A 26,627-nucleotide genomic window follows, 5' to 3' on the forward strand; every position below is an offset into this window, starting at 1 on the left:
ATGTTCCATGAGTACTTGAAAAGAATGTGCATTCCACTGTTACTAAGTGGAATGCTCTTTAAATAGCAATATGTCCGGTTGGTTGATAGTGTTGTTCAGTTCTTTTATATCCGGGCTGATTTTCTGTCTGCTGGTGCTATCAGTTACTGAGAAAGACTTTTGAAGTCTCCAAACATAATTACGGACTTGTCCATTTCTTCTTTCAGTTATGTCAGGTTTTCCTTCATGTATTTCATAGGTCTCTCCTAAAGGCAAACTAGATGAGTGTTTCCTTTGCAAACAGATCCTTTATCATTACATAATATACAACATCCCTTTCTATCCCTAATGTTTTTTGGATTCTACTTCATCTCATATGAATGTAGCCACTCCAGCTTTCCTCTGCATGTTTGTCTAGCAGATCATCTTTAGTTCTTTTACTCCTATACATTCCTTTTATCGGTATTTCATTTGAAATGAATTTTTGTCATGCAATTATTGATAAGCTCAGATTTTGATTTGTCATTTTATTTTTTGTTTTCTATTTATTTTCTCTGTGTTGTTATTGTTGGTCCTCTATTTCCCCTCTCCTTTCCTGCCTTCTCTGGGATTATTTGAACATTTAAGAACTATTCTATTTTATTGTATCTGTTAGATTTCCGACTATATCTCTTTGTATAGCTTTTTTGTTTGTGTGTTTCTTTACTGGTTGCTTTTGGAATTACTGCATATATATAAACGTAACCTTTCAGTCTACTTTAATTCAATATTTTACGACTTAAAGTGAAAGGTAGAAACCTCACCACCACGTGGGTCCCTTTACCCTCCCCCATATATGCTGTGATTATCTCGTGTATTATATTTACAAACACTGAAAACCCAATCAGACGATGTTACTTTTATTTGTTTTCAGCTATCAAATATATTCTAAAGAACTTCATAGGAAAACAATAGCCTATTAAATTTACCCAAATGTGTATTATTTCTGTTTTCTTTCTTCACTCCTGATGTTTCGGTTTTCCTTCTGTATCATTTTCTCTCTGTCTGAAGACTTCCCTTTAGCCACTCTTTTACAGCAGATCTACTGCTAGCAAATTCTTTCTTATTTCCTTCATCTGAGAATTTTTTTATTCACCTTCATTCCTGCAGAATATTGCCACTGGATATAGAATTCTAGAGGTACAGTTCTTTTCTTTCAGCACCTGAATGATGATGTTCCAATTTCTTCTGGCTCTGTGGTTTCTGATGAGAAATCTGAGAAATACACAGTCATGACTGTTTCCAGTAGATAACACCTCTCTAGCTGTTTTCAAGAATTTTCTGTCTTCAGTTTTCAGTAGTGTCATTATAATATAACTGAGTGTGGATTTTCTGGTTTATCTGGTTTGAGGTTCACTGAGCTTCTTAAATCTGTTGGTTTCTGTCTTTCACCAAATTGGGAAAGTTTTCAAGCAATTTTGTTTTGTTTGTTTTGTTTTTTAGCCTCATATTGTCTCATTTCCTCTGGTGTTCTAATGACCCACAGGTCCCCGAAGTCTGTTCTCTTTTTTCAATCTTTTTCTCTCTGCTATTCAGATTAGATTTCTTCTCTTGATCTGTTTTCACGTTCTATCTCTTTCTTCTGTTGTCTCTATTCTGCTCTTAAGGCCATCTAGCAATGTTTTCATTTTGTTTTTGTGTTAGTTTTCTTCCCTAAATTTCCATTTCTTAGGGTTTTTTTTGGGGGGGGGCGGTGGAGAGAGAGTTGTATTTTTTATATCTTTTCTTTTTCTTTGCTGAGAGTTTCTATCTTTTCATTAATTTCAAGAGTGTTCTCTCTTATTGGGTAAACCATTTTTACAAGAGCTGCTTTAATTTTTTTTGTTTGTTTGTTTTTGGTCATGTTAGCTAGATATTAAATTCCACTGGTTGTCTTTTGCCATAGGTTGAGATTTTGTTCATTCTATGTATGCTAGGTAATTTTGGACTATATCATGAACATTTTTCAGTATTATTTTAAACACTCTGATTGTATTTAAGTCATAATTGCTTATTCTATGTCTTCATTTTAATAAGTAAATAGCCCACCCCATATCTGCTAGGATGTCCCTCGTGCTGTCTGATATAGTCCTTTCAGGTCTAGCGGTCACTGTGCCCTGGGTCATATCTCCCGAGACCTTCACACCACCATTCCCTCTAAGAATAGCCTCCTCTGCAGGGCCTCACCAGGATAGCCCCCAACCTAGCCCTGGGAATGTTTTCACTCTGCCTCACTCTAAGGTACTTGCTTCTTCCTTTTCCCCTTCTGTTCTAGGACAGCTAGAAAATCTGGTAGGTTTAGGCTTTTACAAAAGACAGAGATAGCCTCTGATTTCAATGTAGCTTCTATAGTCCATCCTGTAAAGCAAGGAATTAATATAATTGAAAACTTATATAGTTATATATAGCTCTTTTGTGTGCTAAGCACATTCTAAACACTTCACATGGTTAGCTCATTGAATTCTCACAAAACTTTATAAGGTAGGTGCTATTGTTATTCTATTTTACAGATAAGGAAAGTGAGGCACAAAGAGGCCGTCCATCTCTAGAGTTATTCATGATAAAAGTTCTGTTTCTTGTCACCAACAGACTACCCCCCTTAAATCTGGAGGAGAAAAAAATACAGTTTAAAACACCATAAGTTAACATTTCAAAATGTATGTTCCTATACCAGGAGATAAGGGAATTAATTTCCTAGGCATTTCTAGATTGTCTCTCTACCACCATGGTACTATATCCATTTACCTCTGCTCAGAAGCCACCAACTGGGTGGTCGGGGGAGGACAGGAAAAAAACAAAAAGGAAAATGGAAAACCCAGTTCTGCTTCAAAAAGATTAGCTTGGAATCTACCAAGTTTTAAACCAGAAGTGGCTGTCATTTTAAAGCACAAAGACCATGGTTAAACTGTCAGCCAAAACTGGCGGTTGAGCTCAATTTTGAAAAAAAATGAAATTGTGTTTCTAAACATTTGATCTGAGTAACATGTTTACCTGGTAGGTAAGTTCTTTATCAGCTAGTAGAGTACACATGTTTCTTTTAAAAACATTTTAAAATCATTTCTCAGTTGAGGGTGGGGTGGGATAAGAGTGTGGATCTACAAAAATTTCAAGTAGAACCATCAGAGAGCAAAAGAATTTTCCATAACAAAAAGTAAATCTTATTTATATATCACCATCTCTGATCTTCTTATGTCCCCTATTCAAATTTCTGCACCCTTGAAATGCAACATGCCTCAACTTCAATCCTTTACTTTTATCCTAAACCATCCCCAATCCTCTAGTCTCTTCCTTAACATTAGTATTACTACCTTTTAGTCTTCCAAGCCTGAAACCCAAGAGTCAGCATCTTCTCTCTCCACCCAGTATCCAATCAGTCTCCAAGAACTAGTGATCCATCTTCCCAACGTTTCTCAATTTTATTTCTTCTCCGTCCTCAGCCCCTGAGGATGAACAATGAGTTCAGGTCCTCATTATCCTTACCTAGGTTCTTTAATTTTTATTTTTGTTTGACTATGCCTTAAAGCTCATCTTCTGAACTCCATTTTTTCCACCTCTAATCTCAACTCTTCCCCACTGCTGCCAGTCATCTTGTGATGATGCCATCCCTGCCATGGTTTCCCTATACCTGAAGAACAAGCTCAGATGCCCTACTCAGTTCTCAAGGTTGTCATGATTTGACCCCAAGCGTATAGTCCCAATCTCACTGCTCACCCCCTCAACACCACAGTTTCTATGTTAGGACAGCTGCAATTCATGTCAAATACCCTACTCTTTTTCTGTTCTGTTTTTGTACCCCCGTAGTTTCCTCTCTGGAATTTGCTTCTCCTTCTCTCTTTCTGCCCAAAGCTCTCTTACCTGTCTTGCAAGAATTTGCTACAATGTCATCACTATAATGATACCTCCCCCACTCACCAGAGCAAATTGAGCTCTTTGTTGACTTCCCAAAGCATCTTGCATAGCTTGAGCATTCTGTATCCAAAATGCTTAGGACCAGAAGATTTTCAAGTTTGGGATTTTTTTTTTCAAATTCTGGGATATTTGCATTATGCTTGCTGGTTAAGCATCTGAAATCCAAGAATCCAAAGCCTGAAGTGCTTCAGTGAGCATTTCCTTTGAGCTTCATGTTGGTGCTCAAAACGTTTTGAATTTTGGAACATTTCAGACTTTGTATCTTTGGGTTTCAGATGCTCAGCCTGTATAGAACCCCAAATGCTACAGTTAAACATAAACAAATACATGCAATTGAGTTGCATGTTTTCTGACTCCAGACCCCGAGTTCTTCAAGATCCAGAACCAAGTCTTTCAACTGCCTATTCTTTTTTTTTTTTTTTTTTTTTTTGAGACAGAGTTTCGCTCTTGTCACCCAGGCTGGAGTGCAATGGCGCGATCTCGGCTCACCGCAACCTCCGCCCCATGGGTTCAGGCAATTCTCCTGCCTCAGCCTCCTGAGTAGCTGGGATTACAGGCATGCACCACCATGCCCAGCTAATTTTTTGTAATTTTTAGTAGAGACGGGGTTTCACCATGTTGACCAGGATGGTCTCGATCTGTTGACCTCGTGATCCACCCGCCTCGGCCTCCCAAAGTGCTGGGATTACAGGCTTAAGCCACCACGCCCGGCCTCAACTGTCTATTCTTAATGAGCACCTAGCATACAGGAGGCAACTGAGAATTTCTTGAATTAGTACTTGATGTAACAGTACAAGAACACATCCTTGTTTTCATCACATGGAATCTGGCAGAGAGTGTGTTCAGGAGGGCAGAATGTCTGGCTTTGAATCCGGGGTCCATTGACAAGTTTCTTATCTTCAGTAATTTATGTAACTTATCTGTGCGCCTCAGTTTCCTCATCTGCAGAATGGGATACCAGTAGTACAGACTTCTAGGGGTTGTAGTGAGCATTAAGTGAGTTTTAGGCATGTAAGACACTTCAAAGAATGTCCAGCCAATAGCACACACTCAATAAGCAATTGTTACCATTATCAGCTTCACAAATATTACATACAAGATTTTACTAGGAAGAGACTAAAACCAAGCAATACCAAGCACTGTTTTCTAACTCATGTGGTATTGTATTTATTAGCGCCTTAAAACAAATGTAGGCAGTATTTCCTCACCAAACATTTCTTACTAGGTTCTCTCCACAAGTCTGCCTGTCAGATTTTGAGAAGACACCATGCTGATACTCTGCCTGTTTTCTCATTTTTCCTTTCCACTCAGTGGGTTTCCAAGAGCAGGATTCCTTTAAAATCACCAGACCTAAGAATCTCCTGGGGAGCTAATTAAACTACAGAGCACCAGGGCACATTCAGATTCTAATTCTTTAGGTCTGGAGTAGAATCCTAGAACCTACATGTTATCTCTCAACCTGATTCTGTTGTAAGTGGTTCACACTCTTCCCTTTGGGAAATACTGCCCTGTTAACTACCATTCAAGACCCAATAGGGGAAGCAGTAGTCCTTCAGAATCTTCCAGAACAAATCAAAGAGGTGGTGGCCATCTCAACAGCCAGAAAACATATACAACAGCATCTCTTTATCTGCCATGTTGCCAAACCCTCTGTTACTACCCCATAAATAATAATCACCATGATAGTGACAGCTGGAATATGTGGACTGAAATTAAACCAAGGAAAAGGGAGTGGAGCCGCAGCTGGCACCTGCAGTGGTAGAATGACATGGCGGGAGTCCAGAGGTGTCCTGGCTCTCATGGAGGAGCACCCCCCAAGAGGTCTGCTGCCTGACCAACCACAGTCAAAGAGCAAGCATCCTTCTCAAAAGTAAGGCAGATGTTAAGAAGTCCTCTTCAGATCCATCTTCACGTGGTCTCCTTGATCCTTGGGTGACTTGACAAGACCAGAGGGGACTGATATTTTTGGGGACTACTTCAAACCATGTTCCTTGGCTCAGGCATCGAAGACCACCACCCCCAGCCCAGGAGTCACCTACTTCTCTTCAACAGCCCTCTGGTTTCATTACTCCAGTCATCACCCAATATTTAGGCCTCCAATATGTGCAAATCACTTTGCTAGAAACAAGATCACAAAATGAGGCATGGCCCAGCCTTCTGGGACTTTACGATGCCTTTGGGGATGTGAGAGTAAAGTCATGATTAGTGAAATTCAGCAAGAGAGAACTCCCTTCTTGTTCTTCCAGATCCCGTCTCAACCTTTGCTCTGCAGTCCTAGAGAGTGAGGTCTCAAGGATGCACCACCGAACTAAACTCCCTTCTCTCTAGATTCCTTGGGTTCTATAATATTACTGCAAGGTAATAGTACGAAATTGGTGGGCAGGAAGAGCAAGGTGCCTGGGATTTATTCTCCAGCTCCTGTCCTTCCTGTCTAAGCCTTTTGCAGCCTGAGGACATAAATGCTCTCTGGAGGCCCTTCTCTTATAGCTACCATCTCCCTGAATCCAGGCAATCAGCCTCTCCTCTGGTATCTTCAGGGCTAGGGGTGGTAGCTGCTTCTTACCTGTAGCCCAGGTGTTTCAGCATCCTTCTTTGGTTTCCTTTAACCTGTGCACACCAATGTAAATAGATGCTTCATTAAACTCCCCTTTCACCCTTTTGGAGTATGCCACCCAGAGCAGGTGCTGCTGGTTCTCTGTGAGCAGACCCTAGGCAGCCTTCCTGCTGGTCTTCTTGTAGCAAGCAACTGTGGCTCTGCCTGTGTGCTCTCTCCAGCCCCAGGGGCATGCTTGAATGCACGAGGGTCCCCCAAGAGCCATCCTCAAAGAATAATAAGTGGCAGTTGATGGATAAATGAATAGCTCGGCTTCCTAGGCCTTCAGGACAACACGGAAGTGTGTTCCACATCATCTCCCGGAGGTGCCCAGCAGGGTTGAGTCCTGGTTACCCACAGTAGGAACTTTCTCATTGACATTCCCCATTTCAGTTGCCTCCTCTTTCCGCCTCATTTCCCCACTCCCCTGTTAGTGATCCCTGAGATTACCTCCTAAATAAACTACTTGCACCCAAATCTGTTTTCAGGACCTGCTTCTGGAGGGTCCAACCTAAGACACTGTATGTTTCCTGTGGGAAACCTGACTGATACAGGATCTAATATTTTTTAAACAACTACTATATAATAGGACTATGCTAGGCACTTTATATACACTTTCGTATTTTTACTCATAAAAATCGTATCAGGAAGTTACTGTTGGCAACTACTGGTAGTAAAACTGAAGCTCAGCCGGGCGCAGTGGCTCACACCTGTAATCCCAGCACTTTGGGAGGCCGAGGCGGGTAGATCAGGATGTCAGGAGTTTAAGACCAGCCTGGCCAAGATGGTGAAACCCCGTGTCTACTAAAAATACAAAACTTAGCAAGGCACAGTGGCACGCACCTGTAAACCCAGCTACTCAGGAGGCTGAGGCAAGAGAATGGCTTGAACCCAGGAGGCGGAGGTTACAGTGAGCCGAGATCATGCCATTGCACTCCAGCCTGGGTGACAGAGTGAGACTCTGCCTCAAAAAAAAAAAAAAAAAAACTGAGGGTCAAAGAAGTTGGTTGTCCAAAGTGACTCAATTAGTAATCAGATGGCAGAGATAGAAAATGAAGCCAGCAGCAGTTAGTCCTAAGAGGTTTCTTATAGCCTTGTCTCTTCACAGTTTAAACGTACAGTTAAAAGAAAGGTTCAATGCAAAGCTACAAGAGCTCTGGGAGCCAGGATGGTCAGAGAAGCTGACAGGAAGAGATGTAAAATCCTGACAGTCCCTGACAAGCCTCTGATCCTGACTTACCACCATCATGTGACTTCGCTCAGAGCATGACGCTTCTCCCCACCAGGTCCATGGCACAGCTCAGCACCCAGAGCCCTTCCATCACCATCCACATCACCTGCTGTCTTAGTAAGCCTCCCTGGAAATGGCCTTGCAGGGAATAGAAGGGATGTGTCGGTTGGAGGAGAGGCAGGTGGAAGAATGAAGAGAATGTTCCCCTTTACTCTGTTCCTCTTGCCTCTGCCTGGCTATGCTCGTGCTGACGTTGCTTCTCTATCAGCCCCTGGGACTCCATGCTGTCCTCCCATGTGGAAGCTTCTAGAAACACTGCTGGTGATAGGGACTCTGGCAGGCTTTGCTCTCCAGTGAATCTGGGTGGGTCTCCATGAAGCAGAGCTGTGTGAGAACAGGAAGAGAGAGCCTCCTCCCCTGCCCCATTCAATTGCTGAACAAATCCATGGAAAAAGCAACAGTGGGGAAACACAGCCTCCACTGAGCCAGACCAGGAAGGAATGTGACGTCAAAAGTTCGGCGTTTCTGAAGGCTGAGAGATTCTGGAGATCATCTTGTGCAGCCCCAGCCCACTGCAGCTTCCCTCTTCTCTAAGAAGATCCACTTCTTATTTGTCTCAGCCCCTAAAGGCTGAGCAGATTGAGGAGGGAGCCTTTTGAAAGTTTTAAAACAAAAACAATTCTGATTTATTCTGATTCTTCTGCAATAGCAAGAACAATACAAATTAATATTTCAACAAATTATCCCGCCAAGCTTAGGATCCTGGGAAAACACATGGAGCCCCTGAGGGTCCCTGTTCTCACCAGTGAAGTCTCATGTTATGGCTATGTGGTTTGTGCAGATGAGCAGAGAAAGGAAACAGCCTTGCAGAGAAACTCTCAGTCCCTGCCAAAAGCATTTCGGGGGTCCCCTCCCTCCTCAACCTGCTCAGTCTTTGGGGCTGAAATAAGTAAGGAGCATGTGGGTCCCGGGTCAGGTCCCACTGGCCACTCTCCTGCCTCAGGAGATCATGGCCCCTCTGCTGGCCACAGGGTGTTACCACATGTTAGACCTGGAGCTGGAGAGGATATGAGGAACCACCTGTCTCACTCTGTCATATTAGGATGAGAAGAATGAAATCCAAGAGAGGGGGATGACACCCAGGTTGATTAGGGAACCAGTGGGAGACCAAGAACTAGAATTCGCATATCCAAATTCCACTGCCCCCTCCAATTTGCCAATGTCCCTTTTAAAGATATCTTGCTAAAAAAGGCAGATCATCATTTGGGAATTGAATTCTGCTCTGCCCGCAACTGATTGTGTGTCCTGGGGGGGCTTTACATGACACTCTGCTTCATTCATTCCTTCAATAACACATTATCAAGCTCTCACTATATTCCAGACACTGTTTCAGGCACAGAGAATGCACAGGTAAACAAGAATCCTCATCATTACTCCAGATTTCACTCCAGAGGAAAGGGACAAATAAATAAAAGTCATCAGAAAAAAAATGCTGGGTACATCTGTTGGTGATATATGTCATTGGGAAAAAAATAAACAAAGGGTGGAGAGGCTGCAAATTTCAAATTGCATGGTCAGGGAAGCCTCCATGTCTGAGCAGGGTGGAAAGGTTGCAATTTTAAAAGACATGGTCAGAGAAACCTCAGCGTCTGTCTCTATCTCCAAATGGGAATAATAACAGCATAAACCTTACAGAATCGCTTCCAGAATCATTAGGAGGATCAGGAAAGTTAAGCCATATAAAAGGCCAAGCACAGTGAGTATCACAAGGTTAATATTAAAGAAACGTTAATATTTGCTATCATTGGTAGCTCATGCTTACTAATCAAATTACTTTGATATTTATACTTTGAATTTTGGCTCTGTCATTTCCCAGCATGGGAAATAATTCAATCTAATCTCCCTGAATCACATTCTCATCTCTCACATGGTGATATCAGTCTCTACCTCATCGAGTTGTTTAAAGACGCTGTGAGTTCACGGTGGCTCAAGCCTGTAATCCCAGCACTTTGAAAGGCCGAGGTGGGTGGATCACAAGGTCAAGAGATCGAGATCATCCTGGTCAACATGGTGAAACCCCATCTCTACTAAAAATACAAAACATTAGCTGGGCATGGTGGCGTGTGCCTGTAATCTCAGCTACTTGGGAGGCTGAGGCAGGAGAATCACCTAAACCCAGGAGGCGGAGGTTGCGGTGAGCCGAGATTGCGCCATTGCACTCCAGCCTGGGTAACAAGAGCGAAACTCCGTCTTAAAAAAAAAAAAGACGCTGTGAGTTAATAAAGCACTTGGAATAGTCTCTCTGCCACATAATAAGTGCTCAATAAATATTAGCAATGACATTACTAGAATGAAGACTCCAGGAGGGCAGGAATCTTTGTTGTGTTTATCATCAAACCTCCACTAGATAGGACAGTCCCTGAGACACAATGGACACTTAATATTTGTTAAATGAATAAGTTGATTATTTATTATGTGGCAGTCCAGGTCCCAATGGAAAACAAAAGGCACAACCAGACTGGAATCAAATAGGTGAGCTTAATAAAAAGACCATTTAAAAAGATGTGAACAAGGCATGGGGAAATTGAAAGGGGCAGTGTGACAGTCCCAGGCTGTTGACAATGAAGCTCCATTATCACCCCTGGGCTGGAAAGGAGTAAGGCAAGCTAGTGGCTATTAGACCCCAGAGAGAACATGGGAGAGGATCCTCTACCAGAAGATTTGACCTTGAGCCTAGAAACACAGGTGACCCCTGGCAACTCCTCGAAGAGGTCGTTGGGGGAATAAATTCCCAGATCACCCTCCTACCTTCTGAGCTCCTGCTGGGCTCCCATTAGCTAGGCCAATGGGACACCAGAGGACATGAGAACTCACTGATGTGGTCCATAGAGGTGAGACTCCAGGACAAAAAGCAGAGTGGAGAAGGGTGGAGAATGGACCTGCAGGACTAAACGGGAGCTATCCAGCACAACTTTATATGTGCTATCTCACTCAATCTTCACAATCACCTGTGAAGTAGGCATTTCCATTATGTCTATTTTCAGTGAAGAAACAAGGGCTCAGAGAAGTTAAGTAACATGCCCAGGGATACACAGCCACTGAGTGAGTAGGGCAGTGTTCAAGCCCAGGAAGACTTACTCCAAAGCCCACATCTTGAGTCATGACGCATCTCTACTGACATTTTTCTGGACACAGTTTCCCAGCCTCTGTTGCTCTGCCTAAGTAATGAGGAACTCTTTCCTCCTGGTGCCCCACCCAGTCTGGGCAACCCTGACAAGGAACACATTCTCCCAGAGGATGGCACAAGCATTCACATATCTGGTCTCTTCTCCACTTGATCCCACTACTTGAGCTTATTGCCCCTCTTAAAATGTGTCTTGCCAAACCCAACATACTGACTCTGAATTGTGTCCCTTCCTTGTTACAGATCAGGAGGTTAGACACAAAGAGGTGAAGTAAGACTTCCTGAAAGTCATGTGCACAGGCCACAGGCAGATGTAATCTGCTCCATGGAGTCCCCCCAGGGGTCCCACCTCAACCCCTCTACCCCTCTAGCAGCTTCCACATCTCCTCTGCCTCCTCTTTGTGGGTGGCATTGGGAGGAGGGGGCAGGAGAGATGTTTTGTGGGCCCCTGACAAGGGGTGGCCATGCTGGGAGAATTCTATTTACAGCCGTCTCATTTGCACCAGTGGAGATCTGGACAGCCCGCCGGACTCTCCAGGATGTGAAGCTCTGGGACATGCCAGATTGTTGTCATTGTCAGATACAATTTCCTCCCACTGCCGCTGCCCCTGTGCCAGGCCGTGGTGTCCATCTGTTTATGGAAACAGCAAGGTCCTGGCAGGGTATTTTTAGACAGGGCCTTTGCTGGGCAGGATCGACTTCCCACCAGAACTGTCAGCACCGTCCATCTTCTCCTCTTCATCTGTTTGTTGTAAATTCTCTAATAATATATAAAACCACAAAGCAGGGGCCGAAGTTTCCTCGGAATGTGGTGGGTGCTGTCCTTCCTCCCCAGCTCGTCCCACAGGGGTGGACTTTCCTGTTTTGATTGCTTCAGGGTTTTTTGTTGTTGTTGTTGTTCTTTCCCTTCTCCTGTCATTATTTTGAAAGAGAATTATGTGCAGCTCCTCCCACCGCCATTGAAAAATAAGTTTTATTTGAAGACTTCCTGGGGAATGGAAAATCATACTGCCTGCTTGTGACAGCTGAGTCTGGGGAGGAGAGGAAATCAAATGAAGGTCAAGTGGAATAAACAATATTTCAATAACACCATTGGGTCAGTAGGTTATTGGTGACCATCATATCTGATCATCATTGTGCAGAGAAGAAAACTGAAGCACAGCAAAGGGAAGGGAGATCATGGCTCAGAAAGCACTGCCAGAGCCCAAAACACCAGAAAGAAAGAAAGAATGGATGAAATGAAGAGATTATAAATCCCTGCTCTCTGCCATTTGGGACATAGGATGAAGCTGTAGGTATATCAAGGCCTTGATATGCACCTGAGATGGAGGTTCCTGGATAAGAAAGGATGAGCTCAGGACAAAGGAGCCCTAAGTGGCAGCCTGGCAGCCTCTGCTGCAGGGTGTGAGTGTCGCTGGGCGGGAGAAAGAAGGGAATGACAGGTAAATGGGGGCAGCCTCTTTGGGGAGAAAAGCCCTTGGGAAGGAGAGGTGATGGGCAGAAGGAAAGGATGGTGATACTTAAAGAAAACTACCTATCATCGTGCCTTGTCACTCAACTATATCTTGACTGAGATGGTTGATGATGGTTTAAATGGCCCTTCAGCAGATCTTCAACTGCGTTGTGGACCAAATAGCCTTGGGAAATTGATTTTACATTTTTTCATGAAAATCACACCATGTTTAGTGCCTGACTACAAACTACTGTGGGACATTTAAATGATCTAGATTGTGAAAGACGACTTCAATCAAATCCATGCTTTGTGAATCCTCAGGAAGAAAGCAATGAACATGAAGCTGGTGTCGAGAAGGATTCCAGCTTCAGCTTGTCCAATAACTCACAGCAAGACATTGGAGAAGTGATTCTTGGTTCCTGAGGCCTCAGTTTTCTCTCCCAGAAAGTACAAGGCAGACCTGCACTAAAATTGTTTCAAGTTCCACTCCTATCAGAAATTGTCTCTGCCTTAGACAAGACCCATGAGCAGGTTGCGGTTGGTGTCCATATCTTCCAACCAGCATTGAAGTTTTGCATTGTTTCCATACACACATTGAAATGAAGATCTAACTGGAGTATAAATCATGCACATGGACTCAGACAGCCTGGATTCTAAACCTGCTGCCACCACATACCAGCTCCCAGCCATGAGCAAGTCATTGAACCTCACTGTGCCTCAGTTTCATTATTATAAAATGGAGATATGAGATAATAACAATACCCCTTCATGAAATAGTTGTGAGAAAGTAATGAGTTAATACATCTAGAGTCTTTAGAGCTGGCATACAGTAAGCAATATACATTAACTGGTAAAATATTTGTCTACTGCCATGTAAAGTCACATCCTATACCACCAAGCTACAGGAAATAACAAACTCAAAGAGAAACTCTAATCCATTAACAGAAAGCAGAGGGCGGGGGGTAGCATTAGGAAGTGCTGAGTATGGATAGAGCAGATGGGACTAGCTGTCACTCTTGATATACTGATGGGCATTACTCCTGCTGCACATTGAGGGCTTGGGAAATGAGAGTGTGAGCTCTCAGATGCTTCAGTGCCAGGGCCCGCAAACATCCCTGTGCATCTTCAGAGTAAGGTAGCAGGTCTGCTGGGCCGGGCTGGACAGCAGCACACGTCTGTCTATTGGCTCAAAAAGAAGTATGAAGTGAGGGCTGATGTGAGATTCAGGAAACCTGGGCTTGATGTCTGACTCTGGGGCTATTGGCTGTATGACCGCAAATCACTCCCTCCGCTCTCCAGCCTGTATTCCAGGTGGGGGAATGAGATAGGCAGATCTCTGAGGTTTCCACCACCTAACGTAAGTACATCTCCGGGACACAGTTGAAATATGCACAAGCTCACCCAACTTTCTCTAAGATTACAGGGGTGTTTATAAGCAAATAGAGGAAGCTTGACCACATAAAGGACATGTATGATGCCTCCCACACAGATACACCTCCCACTCACATCTCCAAAATCCACTCTACTTTGATATAGGTCCTTGTCCTCTGACTGGAGCTAGGGAGGGTCATCTGGACATTTCCAGGGGCCAGTAGAGCCGCTGCTCCTTGGTCTTTTTCCTGAGGACAAGAGGAAGAACAAGGACTATTTCCCCTATGAATAAATGCCACCAAATGCACCAACCTGAGAGTCACCCACCTAGATGCATGTTCTCACAAACAGTGCTCCTTAAATGCAGATTCTTGGGCATACATAGAACATACTAAATCAGAATTTTCAATGGCAGGACCTGGGAACCTATATTTTAACAACCTCCCTTAGGTAATACTAATAGTTTTATGAAGCTCCAAAGAATGCCAAAGCATATGGCCAGCCTCTCACCTAGAAGGTGCAAACAGCTTAATGAGTGTGGCTTGACCATTTATTATCCAGCTTGAAAGGCTCCTGCAGCAGGGCCCCTCACGCATGGGTCAAGCAGAAACGATTGGGTCCACCTGATCCTGTCAAGGGCACACAACACGGGACAGGGGATGAGGGGTTGGGAGAGACAGAGCCTCAGACAAGTAATTACTTGGGTTTGCATCCCCACTCTACCACTTAACCAACCGTGGGGGCCTCACATCAGTTTCCTATTTTTGTTAAAATAGGATTAAACACTCAGATACTCAAGAAAATGAAATATGTTATTTCACTCAGCACAGAAACTGGCATGTAGTAGACACTTGGTTACCAGTGGAACTTCATCTGCCAGGATGCCACAGAGACAAGAATGATCTCTTATCAGGCGCTATTGTTAACCTTGGTTTTCAGGGAGAATAACATATTCATCTAGTTGTCTGAGAAAGATTTTGTTTCATATCCCATTGTTGAGCTGAAAATAAGATTCTACCCTCTGGGGACTTTGGGGGTTGTGTAGTTCAGCCCTTCAGAGAATTCTAAGCCCCCAGGAGCAGTGAGCCCTGGAAATAGAATACTTCACTTTCCCAGCAGTGGTGTGGTCATCCCGGCTGCTCCTCCCCAGAAGAGAGGTCTGACATGGCATGGGATAGAGGCCAGCAGCTCCTCTGTCGGGGACACGTCAGTCCAAGATGCCAGGACAAATAACCTTGTTGTTTTTCGTTTTCTGGCAGCTAAGTCTATGCCGTTACAAAGGGTTGTCCCAGGCATGAAGCCATGCCATCCTCTCGAATGTCCTGCAAGGCTGGCAGTGTGACGATGTCAGCAACAATGATGGCAATGGCATCTGTGTGACTCTCTCCCTTGCCTCCTCCAAATTTTGCTCAAATATCATCTTCTCAGTGAGGCTACCCTGTCCACCCTATTAAAATTTTGATCTGTCCACATCACGGCAATGCCTATTCTCCATACCCTGCTCCATTCCTTAGGATTTTCTTTTCTCACATGTGGCAATCATGAGATTGTACCACACAGACCTCCAACTCCCAGTCACGTAATTGACCAAGGGCCTCAGCTGCTATGTCGTGAAACCCATCACTGCATTGGAGCTGATACCCCACCTCCCCTGTGCAGTTCCCAGCCAAACACTGAGGTCGTCAGGGAGACATGGGGTCATCAGGGAGACACGGGACTCCTGGTGTCCAGTTTTGGCTTGAGGACTGACTCTTCGGTGGCTTCACCAAGCCAGGTTCCTCCACCCAACCTTCTCTTTCTCTCCTGACTCCCTGATGGCTTCACCAAGCCAGGTTCCTCCACCCAACTTTCTCTCTCTCTCTCCTCACTCAAGGCCACATTTGCATGGTGGACTGTGGACTCCCTGGAGCCTTTTCTGGCAGCCTCCCTTTCTCCCTCCCACAGGCATGTCCTTTAAAGAACTCCATGAATGTTCATTCCTGACATATGCAATCCTATAGTCAACCCCAACTAACCCTCTCTAGCATCAATCTTCTAATATACAAAATCCTTTACTTCATGCATTTACTTTTACTTCTACCTCTACCCACAGAAAAACAGGATTTTTTAAAAATGGAGGCTCACTCTGTCACCCAGGCTGGAATGCAGTGGTGTGATCTCAGCTCATTGTAACCTCGGCCTCCTGGGTTCAAGTGATTATCCTGCCTCAACCTCCTGAGTAGCTGGGACTACAGGTGCACACCACTACACCCAGCTAATTTTTTTCTTTTTTTTTTAGTAGAGACAGGTTTTCACCATGTTGTCCAGGATAGTCTCAATCTCCTGACCTCATGATCCGACTGCCTCGGCCTCTCAAAGTGCTGGGATTATAGGCGTGAGCCACCACACCCACCCAGGATTTTTTTTTTAACTATTCTATTCACTAATGTATCCTAGGCACCTAAATGCCTATTTTCCAGATGGGGAAATGAGATCCAGAGAGGTTAAGTGATTCTCCCAAGTGACTCAGCCAGTAGGTATCAAATCAGGGTTTAGGTACCAATCATCTCTTCCACTATGCACACCTGTCTCTCCTCCAGTCTCCATCTGCCCATGTCTTTCTACTTATGGGTCTTCCCCTTGTCCCTCTCTTCCTTAGGGCATTGTTTACCTTTTGTGTCCTCAGTCTGCGTGTGTGTGTGTGTGTGTACATGTGTGCACACACATGCATGTCCCTCAATGGCTAAAGTGGACCACTGTGTCAATAGTGCTTAGAGAGGTGGGACTCAGGAATGGAAGGGACATGGGTGGGAGCTAAAGGCAGCCATGAAGGTGGAGGACTGGACATGAATCCAAGGGGAAGGAGGAAGCCTGCATGAGGCAGCAAGGAAAGAGACAAGAGAGCAAGTGCCCCTGGGTGGGAATTAAATGAGCAAGACCCAGCCCTGCTTCCCACTGGCTTTGTGACATGGGCTCAGTCCCTTAACCTCTGCAAGCCTCTGTTCTTTAGTGGATTGTTCCTCTCCACCATATAAATCCCATCTCAACACTCTTCACAGATAAAAGGCCAAATCAGCTGTGGCTGACAAACAGCTTTGCAGGTGGAAACCAGGGTGAGCATCCTTAGAGAAGAAAGAGTAGACAGGTGGCATGAGAACCACAGCTGGGTCCAGAATCTCACCCACTCTGCTCTGAGGCCACATGCTGCTGCTGATCTGAGTGGGTAGGAAGCAGGGCCGGAGGAAAAGGAAATACTTGCCTTCAGCTGGTGGGATTCAGGCAGCAACAAGGAGTTTCTGGACAGTGCATGTGGGAGAGGTACAGGGGAAGGTGGGCACTGCCTTCCTGGAGCGTGGGCCAGATCTCCATGTGTCCAGAATAATTTGCATAAGGTCCTGCATGCACACCTGGGATGGGGGGATGCATAGCCTCAGGAGGACAGCAGGTGGTGAAAGCAGCCCTGGAGAGGGCAGACTGTGGGCTGCAGGAAGAGGCTGGGCCTCAACATGTGGTGTGTTAGAGCCTCAGCTGTGCAGAACTGTGCCGGGACCATGAGGGGAAGGGGATGCACTGGCCTTGCTTCTGCCCAGAATCCTCCCAGCCCTGAGACTCTTCAACTCCTGGACACTAAGGAGGGACAAGTGGGAGAATGTGTCACCCTGGTGTCCTGGTCACTCCTTTACAATCAATCATAGAGGGTGACAAAATGCACAGTGCAGGTGATGGCTTTACCTGCCTACTCCATCCCACCCACCCCAAGGCCTGCCAAAGGTCACAGCACACATTCTAAAAGGCTGACAACTGCCCGGTAGCAGAAACCTCCTGATGCTGCAGAAAATGCTCTCTCTGGGGCTGCGGGAAGTCTCACTCATTTACAACGTCACTAAGGGGCCCCCACCTGCTCTGAGACCTGGGAGCCAGTCATCAGAGACAATGAGTGAAGACTGCCGGTGACTTGCTGAGTGAAATGGATGACTGACAAGTGACCAAGCTGTCTCCATGACATCCCAAGCCACTGAGGAGGTGACCTTCCTGCTTACCAGGTGTGCAAACACACCCAGTGCCTGACACAGAGCAGGTCTCACAGATGGTGCGTGGGTGGTGTCTTAGAAGAACAGAACCCCTTAAGCACTGGCTGTCAGGAGCTCTCGCTTGCTGGTAGGGCTGAGGTGAGAAGGAAATGAGATCGCACTGTGAAAGCACTTTGAGAAAATGGAAAAGTACTGTGTAAGGTTTGGTTCGGTTGTTTTTAGCCTTTTAGCCTTTGGAGTCTGGTGCCACGGGGCGCTAAGGAAAGCTGTCTTCCAGTTTTGGAGGACAGGGAAGTTGGAGCAGGTAACCCAAGCCTGCCTTTAATGCCATGTGTATGTGGAGCAAGTCACTTCATCTTTCTGAGCATTCTGTTTCTCTGAGTCTCAATTTCCTCACCTACACAATGGGAGAAGGGCCAGAGAATTTGGGGTGTCCTTGGCAGTCAGATGTTTTAGGATCCTGTTCACACTGCCCATAGAACAGCAGGGGCATCTTGCCAGGCTCTTATGGTAGAAAGGGCAATGAGGTCACAGGGCACACAGGTGCTCAGGCTCTGCCACCAGTTCCCTGTGGGGTTCTCCAGGCCTCATTTCTGTCATTTAACCCAGAAGGTCCAGAGGCTCGTGGCCCTCCAAATTTACCACCAGCCCTAACAGTGCAGCATTCAACCACACCAGCCCACCTTGGAGTCAGAGACAAATACAGGCCCCAGGGGGAAGGCCCAGGTGCAGCAGCTCACTCCACACCGGCTCTCTTAGCTGCTAGTGGCCTCGGGGAACAGTGTGAGGTGGAGATGACTTTGCCCATTCCTAGCTCCACTGTGGATTGGGGTGCATATCCAGACATCAGACAGGCCTGTCTGTCCTTCCCTGCTCACTCTCACTCACCCTGCCCAGCGTTCAATCCAATGAGGGGGTTCATGCCAGGAAACAAATGAAAAACTCCTTTCTCCAACTTTACCACTGGAAAGCAAATTCCCTGCAGGGGGTTGGGAAGAATGTTAAAGCTTCTTTCCTCTAACATGTGTCTTTTCTGAGAGTAAAAATATCATCAGTAGATTTGCGGACTTGGGGGCAGTCATGGAGGAAGTAGAACAAAAAAGCTAAGTGGATGTTGGCCAGGCATGGTGGTTCATGCCTGTAATCCCAGCACTTTGGGAGGCTGACGTGAGTGGATAATCTGAGGTCAGGAGTTCAAGACCAGCCTGGCCAACAGGGTGAAATCCCATCTCTACTAAAAATACAAAAGAAAAAAAATTCGCTGGGCATGGTGGTAGGCACTTGTAATCCCAGCTGCTTGAGAGGCTACGGCAGAAGAATCACTTGAACTTGGGAGGCAGAGGTTTCAGTGAGCTGAGACCATGCCGTTGCACTCTAGCCTAGGCAACAAGACCAAAACTCTGTCTCAAAAAAAAAAAAAATGCTAGGTGGATGTAACCATCGGGAGATTCATCCCAGCAGTGGTTGATAGAGACCTGAGCAGAAGTGCCAGCAGTACACGTGTTCTGCAAGGCACTGCAGGGACTGGCCTGGGGCCTGTACTTCCTGAGCCTTAGCTACAGCATCTGAGCCAGGCCAGGACCAAGGAGAAAGGACAGCTTCTGAGCCCAGTGGATCTTGGGCCTAGGGGAGTCTCCTGAGTCATGGACTCTTATGAAGGAGCAAGCCTGCCTGCCGGTGCTTCAGCCTCTGCTTGATCACCTCCACCTACAGGGTGCTCACTACCTCACTAAGCAGCACGTTTCACAGAGGAACAACTCTGGATTATAAACATTCCTCCATGGACGGAATCAAAATTGCCTCCCCTGAGCCTGAGAAGTGCTTCTAGAGTTTTCTAGAAGAAAATGTCTGTGTGACCACTACCTCTCTCCCACCTCCTTTAGCCAGGATGTGGCTTGTGACCTGGGATACCTCTTCTCTGTGATTCAGTTTAGCTGCCCTCCAGGAAAAAAGTACAAAGAGAAACAAGCGAGAAGACCAACACGCCCTGTGGCGCTGGCATTTCCAACCCTACAATCAAGAAACACAAGGAGAGACCCGTGTTCAACCTAAAAATGGGCGCACAGCTCCCAGCCCCGTGCTCTTTGCTGTCCGTGCCTTTGTCTTGTTTTACACTGTCACTTCACTTGGAGAACGTCAACAGGGAGGTGGAATAAGCAAGGAAAACAGTGACTGATACTTTCAAAGTCCTGGGTTCTAGTCCCCTCCATCTGCAAAAAATTTAACACAAGAACTAAATAACCAAATGCCCCTCGTACAGTTTTGGTTTCCCCCGACACTGGAATCCATGACTGTCCATGGGTTTAGGCTCAGGATCATGGTGTTTGATGGGTTCTCTTTCCTTTTACCTAGAAGGTGGTAAGAGTCACTGAGTTGCCCCCTAGAAATTAAGGGGAGGGCTCATCTCCACTGTCCCAACTAGATGAGACCTTGTGTCAGAGGTGGTCTCAGATCTCTCTGAGAAAGTCTCCATTAATACAAAGAACAAAGCTGAATGTTGGCAACATCCCAGTTCCCTGCACTGCAGAACAAGTTGCAATGGGGACAGGCGGCCATGCTACCAGGAGGGCTCGGAAGGAGGAAAGCCTCTATAGGTATCTCGGAGACCTGCTGGGGTGCATTGTCAGCCTGCGTGAGCTAACATATGCCATGGTAAAGCAGACAGCAGGGGCTGGCAAATCCAGAGAACTACAGTGACCCTGCGGCCAGCTGACCACAGCGCCACACTCTCTCATTAAGATGCTTCTAGGACATGGTATACCTGATGGCGGCTTTATTTGCAGATCCTGGCTCCTGCTGGGCACGATTCCACCTTTCTGAGCTGTAGATGCAAAGATGACTCAGACTGCAGTGGATATTTCCATGTAAGCAGCCCAGACTAAATTCAACAGTTACCGCTTCCCCAGCTGCATTCCCCAGGCCTTCCTGCCACTCTGCCGTGTACACTGAGGGACCCTCACCTTTTCTGAGGTCCCATCTTAAAAGGAAGAACAGCAGGCTGTCCCACCTGAACATATGGCTGCCTTCCTGGGCTTACACCCCAAGTTCTGAAAAGCTTTCCTGGTAGGCGCTGTCTTCCCACTGGTCTGTGACATTAGGATAAAGTCACCTCCTCCCTTTGTGGATGTGCTTTAGGGAGCCCCTTGGTCCCAGATCCTCAGTCCTTTGGTAGGATGTACCTAACTCCACTGCTCTTACCCCCTGGCTTGAGCCTGGCCAATCAAAGTCATAGCAATGGGCACTGACTCAAGGCAAGCCAAAGAGACCCAAGACAAGAGTTTTGGGGTAAAACTGTGGGGAAAAAAATTGGGGGATGCTTCATTGGGGATGATAGGCTACACTTACTTACACCTTCCTACATACATTCCTTTAAGTCTGGAGGCTTTAGAATTTCCTATGAATACTCCAGGACACACAGCACTCTAAACTTCAGCTAGTTAAGTAGGAATTAGTGAGCCACAAGCTGACAGCTTGACAGTGATGTGGTATGGGGCTGATAACAAGGACGCCAAGAAAGGAAGGGAGACAAAAGAAGAACGCAGGCACATTTCTTTGGTTTTTCATAGTTCCATTTCATTCTCCCCCTCCACCCCTGCCCCCCACCCCCAAACACATACAGAGCACATTTTTTTCCAGCAGATCTCTAGTGTTTGTCATAGTCTGTTGTTTCTAATTCTTGGAAAGGTGGTCACCCACATAGGGAATCCCTGACAACACTCCATTAGGCAGAGTGTCCAAGCAACCAGAAGGCCCCAGGGATGTTCGGTTGAGAAGCATAATGATGATGAGTCCTGTCCATATTGTTTATGATTTAACAACTCATTTATTAAGTAGGATGTTCTGGGTCACTCCTGGGAAAGTATTTAAATAAATAATCTGTAGTTCAATGGTCTAATAGAACAAGTGTTGTCAGGTTCTTGGAAGAGGCCCATGATCTAAAGCTATTTATACATTCTTAGAATTGGAAGGTACTTTCCATATTTTCCAGTAAGATTCCCTTACTATATCACTGTGTAAACTGGGGCCTAGAAAAATTAGGGACGTTGCCCAAGGTGGAAATTCGCATTCTTTACACATGGGCTTAGCCCCAAAGGGCTGACATTGTTTCTACCACACCGACACCTTCCTGGTATAATGGAAAGACCCATCTCTAGTGCAGGTTCTGACAATCAACAGTACATGACCTTGGGTAAGGGACTGAACCTTTTGGAACCCAGTCCACAGGGAAGCCCCAGGAGTCTGCCAGTTACGTAGCTCCTTTTGGAGGAAAATCACTTTATGAAGTCATTTCCTGCAAAAGTTACTACAGCTTATGCCTCAGGTATTGAGAAAAAACAACACTGCCACCCCATCACAACTTTCTGGGCCAGGAAGAAGGGAGCAGCCGTATCAGCTGGCTGAGGGTGGAAAAGACCAAAAACCTCAGAGATGAGACAATGTGACATCTTCACAGCAGGCACACGGGTCCTGACAGCTCTCTTTGGATGCTTAAATGCTAGGTGTGGTGGACTCTCTTGGATATCTGTTGAGTAACTCTCGCCCCTTTCTCTCTCCTAGGACACTTCAATTTTATTCGTGTCTACCCTCCCCCTCTTACCCTGTGTGCCTTCAGATGCGGGTTCTGGTAATCTCATCTTCCTGACCAGTGTTTGCTTCAAGGACTCAGGTATAGGCCAATCACCACAGGGTATTCCCCTGGCAATGTTAGTTGTCCATAAGTGAGTATACACAGCCTAAGGTGGTCAATTCAGGTGGAAAGGAGGGATTTTTATTCCAAGCTTTCCCTATCTGCCTATATATGAACTAAGAAAGCACACTCCCCAGCTGCTCCTGGCAGCCCCTCTTGAAACCATGAAGGAAGACAGCCTGAGCCAACACCAAACCTTCCAGAGGAAAAGAGAAGAGCAAACTACACACACAAAGAGCAATCCAGATATTTGGCAGAGAGTCTGTCTTACCTCTAAGCTTTCTTTATGTGAGATTTAAATGTCTCTATCATTTAAATCAGCTTGAGACTCTTTTTTGTTTTCTGCAATTGGAAACATCCTAACACAAGGACTAGGTAAATTAAAATTCATATATAAGAAGTCAAGTTCCTGGAAACCATGGTGAATCCTAAATGAGGTGAAGGGTTTGCTCAGTGTTGTACCCCACAGTTCTGGAAGCCCAGGTTTCCTTATGCTGCTCTGCTGTAGTGACCACATTCCAGTCTACTCCACGTTCCTTCATGTGTCTGAAATAAACCCCAGGAACTGATCTTTGAATTTGACCTAGTGTGTCTCTGCCTACAACCTTTAAGGAGCTTGGCCAACATGTTCTCTAATCCTCACAGTTTCCGTGTGTAAAATAGGATCAATGATACTTGCCTAGCTGACCTTCATAGTCTACCTAATAAATCCATTGACGATTTCCAAACCTCATCTGTTTCTCTTCTACTCAATCCCTGTCTGTTCCCCTCATCATCTGAACAAAGAGCAGGGCCAGGTTTCTTGGGAAGGAGAGAATAAAAGTGGATGTTTTAGAGCCACCCCCTGAACAGGCACAGTTGTGCTCTATGGACAGGCCAGAGGCTCTGAGACACTAGAAATTCACTAAGATAGAAGTGCATCATCCTCTGCCTCCAGCCATCATCTGAAACACCTTGCAGAATGGGTGGAGATCTCCAGTTCTCACTGGGGGTCGTCCACCAGTCCTTTTTTGCCTTGGGAAATCCATGTATTCCATTCTAGGGCCCAAGATAGTGCTGAAACTCTGCTCTTCTGCCAGAACTTCTGGCAGATAGAGACTGGGTCACATTCTGAGAGTGGGATCATGTCTGTGTGGGACAGGGACATCAAATCTCATTGTACAAGACTTCTTCTTCCCAACACTACCATATTTCGGCTGGGGCCCCTGATTAGCAGTGAACACAGGTGGCAAGCAGGTGAGAATAAGAAACCCAACAAAATAACACGGTGTTTCCTAGGAGGCACACATGAGTTTCTTCCTCTTCACCCAGGGAAATGGGAGGCAATCACTCTTGTTGGACCACCAGGACTCCAACCCCAAAATCATTTTCCATTCCTTTGTTTCTTAGTCTATTTTGTGCTATTACTTTTTAAAATGCCATAGACTGGATAATTTACAAAGAATAGAAATTAATTTTCTTACAGTTCTGGAGACTGGGAAGTCTAAGATCAAGGGGCCAGCATATGGCAAGGAACTTCTTGCTACATCATCCGATAGTGGAAGGTGAGAGGGAGAGAAAGAGAGAGAGAAAGAAAGAAAGAAGAAGAAGAAGAAGAAGGAGGAGGAGGAGGAGGAGGAGGAGGAGGAGGAGGAGGAGGAGGAGGGGGGAGGAGGAGGAGGAGGAGGGGGAGGAGGAAGAGGAGGAAGAGGAGGAGGAGGAGGAGGAGGAGGGGAGAGAGGATAGGGGAGGGGAGGGGAGGGGAGGGGAGGGGTGGAGCCAAATAGCTAACCTTGCACTTTCATAAGGAAACTACTCCTGCAAGGACAAGCCCACTCCCATAATAACAGCACTAATCCATTCACCCCACCTTCTTGGTCTAATCACCTCTCATTAGGCCCCACATCGCAAAACTGTAGCATTGGAGATTAAGTTTCCAACACATGTGTTTTGAGAGTCACATTCAAACCATAGCACTTTGGAACAAAATATGAAGCATTTAGATGCTCTATTTGAAAAACAAGGAGATTGGAGTAGAGAATCATCGAAGTCACTTCAGACCACGTATTCTTAGTTACACATCTCCTGCAGAGGAATTCACGAGACTCCAGAAATCTAAGTTTTGAGCCAAGGATTCTCTCTGGCCACAATGTCCCAGCTGCTCTGCGGAGCTCTATCTGTTTCCAGAGTTTATCTAGAATAAAAGAGGAGTGAATATGAGAAAATGAAGCATAATTACTTTCAATAGCATAGCACTGGAGCTCCTATAAGGGACAGACTGTCTCCTCAAGCAGCTCCTCAACCCCCATATACCGAAAGAGACACCTCATAAAGGAGAGTTCATGCTGACATCTGGCACGTACCCTTCTGGGATGAAGATAACAGAAGAAGGAACTGGCAACAACCCTTACTGTTCTGCACCCCCTGCAGGTGATCCCCAGGCAACAGGTCTGGAGTAGACCTCCAGCAGCCTGCAGCAGAGGAGCCTGACTGTTAGAAGGAAAACTAAGAAATGGAAAGAAATAGCTTAAACATCAACACAAAGGATGTCCACTCAGAGATCCCAACCAAAAGTCACCAACTACAAAGACCACAGGTAGATAAAGCCATGAAGATGGGAAGAAACCAGTACAAAAAGGATGAAAACACCAAAAACCAGAATGCCTCTCCTCTTCCAAGGGATCACAACTCCTCACTAGCTAGGGGTCAAAGCTGGATAGAGAATGAATCTGATGAATTGACAGAAAGAAGCTTCAGAAGGTGGGTGATGACAAACTTCTTAGAGCTAAAAGAACATGTGCTAACCCAATAAAAAGAAACTAAGAACCTTGAAAAAAGGTCTGACGAAATGCTAACTAGAATAAACAGCTTAGAGAAGAATATAAATGACTTGATGGAGCCAAAAAACACAGCACGAGAACTTGACAAGGCATACACAAGTTTCAATAGCAGAATTGACCAAGCAGAAGAAGAGATATCAGAGACTGAAGATCAACTCAATGAAATAAAATGAGAAGGCAAGAGTAGAGGAAAAAGAGTGAAAAGAAATGAACAAATCCTCCAAGAAATATGGAATTATGTGAAAAGACCTAATCTACGTTTGATAGGTGTACCTGAATGTGATGGAGAAAATGAATCCAAGCTGGAAAACACTGTTCAGGATATTATCCAGGAGAACTTCCCCAACCTAGCAAGGCAGGCCACCATTCAAGTCCAGGAAATACAGAGAACACCACAAAGATATTCCTCAAGAAGAGCACCCTCAAGGCACATAATCATCAGATTCACCAGGGTAGAAATGAAGGGAAAAAATGCTAAGAGAAGCGAGAGAGAAAGGTCACTTTCTCTTCAGGTTACCTACAAAGGGAAGTCCATCAGACTTACAGAGGATCTCTCCACAGAAACCCTACAAGTCAGAAGAGAGTGGGGGCCAATATTCAACATCCTAAAAGAAAAGAACTTTCAACCTAGAATTTCATATCCAGTCAAACTAAGCTTCAAAAGTGAAGGAGAAATAAAATCCTTTACGGACAAGCAATTGCTCAGGGATTTCATCACCACCAGGCTGGCTTTACAAGAGCTCCTGAAAGAAGCACTAAGCATAGAAAGGAACAACCAGTACCAGCCACTCCAAAAATGTACCAAATAGTAAAGAACATAGATACAATGAAGAAAATGTGTCAACTAATGGGCAAAACATCCAGCTAGCATCAAAATGGCAGGATCAAACTCACATATAGCAATATTAACCCTAAATGTAAATGGGCTAAATGCCCCAATTAAAAGACACACTGGCCAATTGGAAAAAAAGTCAAGACCCATTGGTTTGCTGTATTCAGGAAATCCATCTCATGTGCAAGGACACACATAGGCTAAAAATAAAGGGACAGAGAAAGATGTATCAAGCAAATGGAGAGCAAAAAAAAGCAGGAGTTGCAATCCTAATCTCTGATAAAATGAACTTTAAACCAACAAAGATAAAAAGAGACAAAGAAGGGCATTACATAATGGTAAAAGGATTAATACATCAAGAAGAACCAACAATCTTAAATATACATGCACCCAATACAGGAGCACCCAGATACATAAGGCAAGTTCTTACTGACTGACAAAGAGACTTAGACTCCCATACAATAATAGTGGGACACTTTAACACCCCATTGTCAATATTAGACAGATCAATGAGACAGAAAATTAACAAGGATATCCAGGA

The 26,627-nt window shown here is 45.2% G+C and overlaps 1 long non-coding RNA gene across 1 annotated transcript in view; it reads right to left on the minus strand.

Moving 5' to 3' along the window:
* Window positions 1–24,151: 24,151 nt before the first annotated feature.
* Window positions 24,152–26,627, minus strand: part of LOC103793942 (uncharacterized) — a 136,496-nt gene continuing 134,020 nt past the window's right edge. Inside the window, exon 4 of the long non-coding RNA XR_004744864.3 lies at window positions 24,152–24,608. This is a non-coding gene — a long non-coding RNA (uncharacterized LOC103793942). The remainder of the gene's footprint in view (window positions 24,609–26,627) is intronic.

This window comes from Callithrix jacchus, chromosome 6 (genome assembly GCF_049354715.1).
Source record: "Callithrix jacchus isolate 240 chromosome 6, calJac240_pri, whole genome shotgun sequence".
Lineage (NCBI taxonomy): Eukaryota > Metazoa > Chordata > Mammalia > Primates > Cebidae > Callithrix > Callithrix jacchus.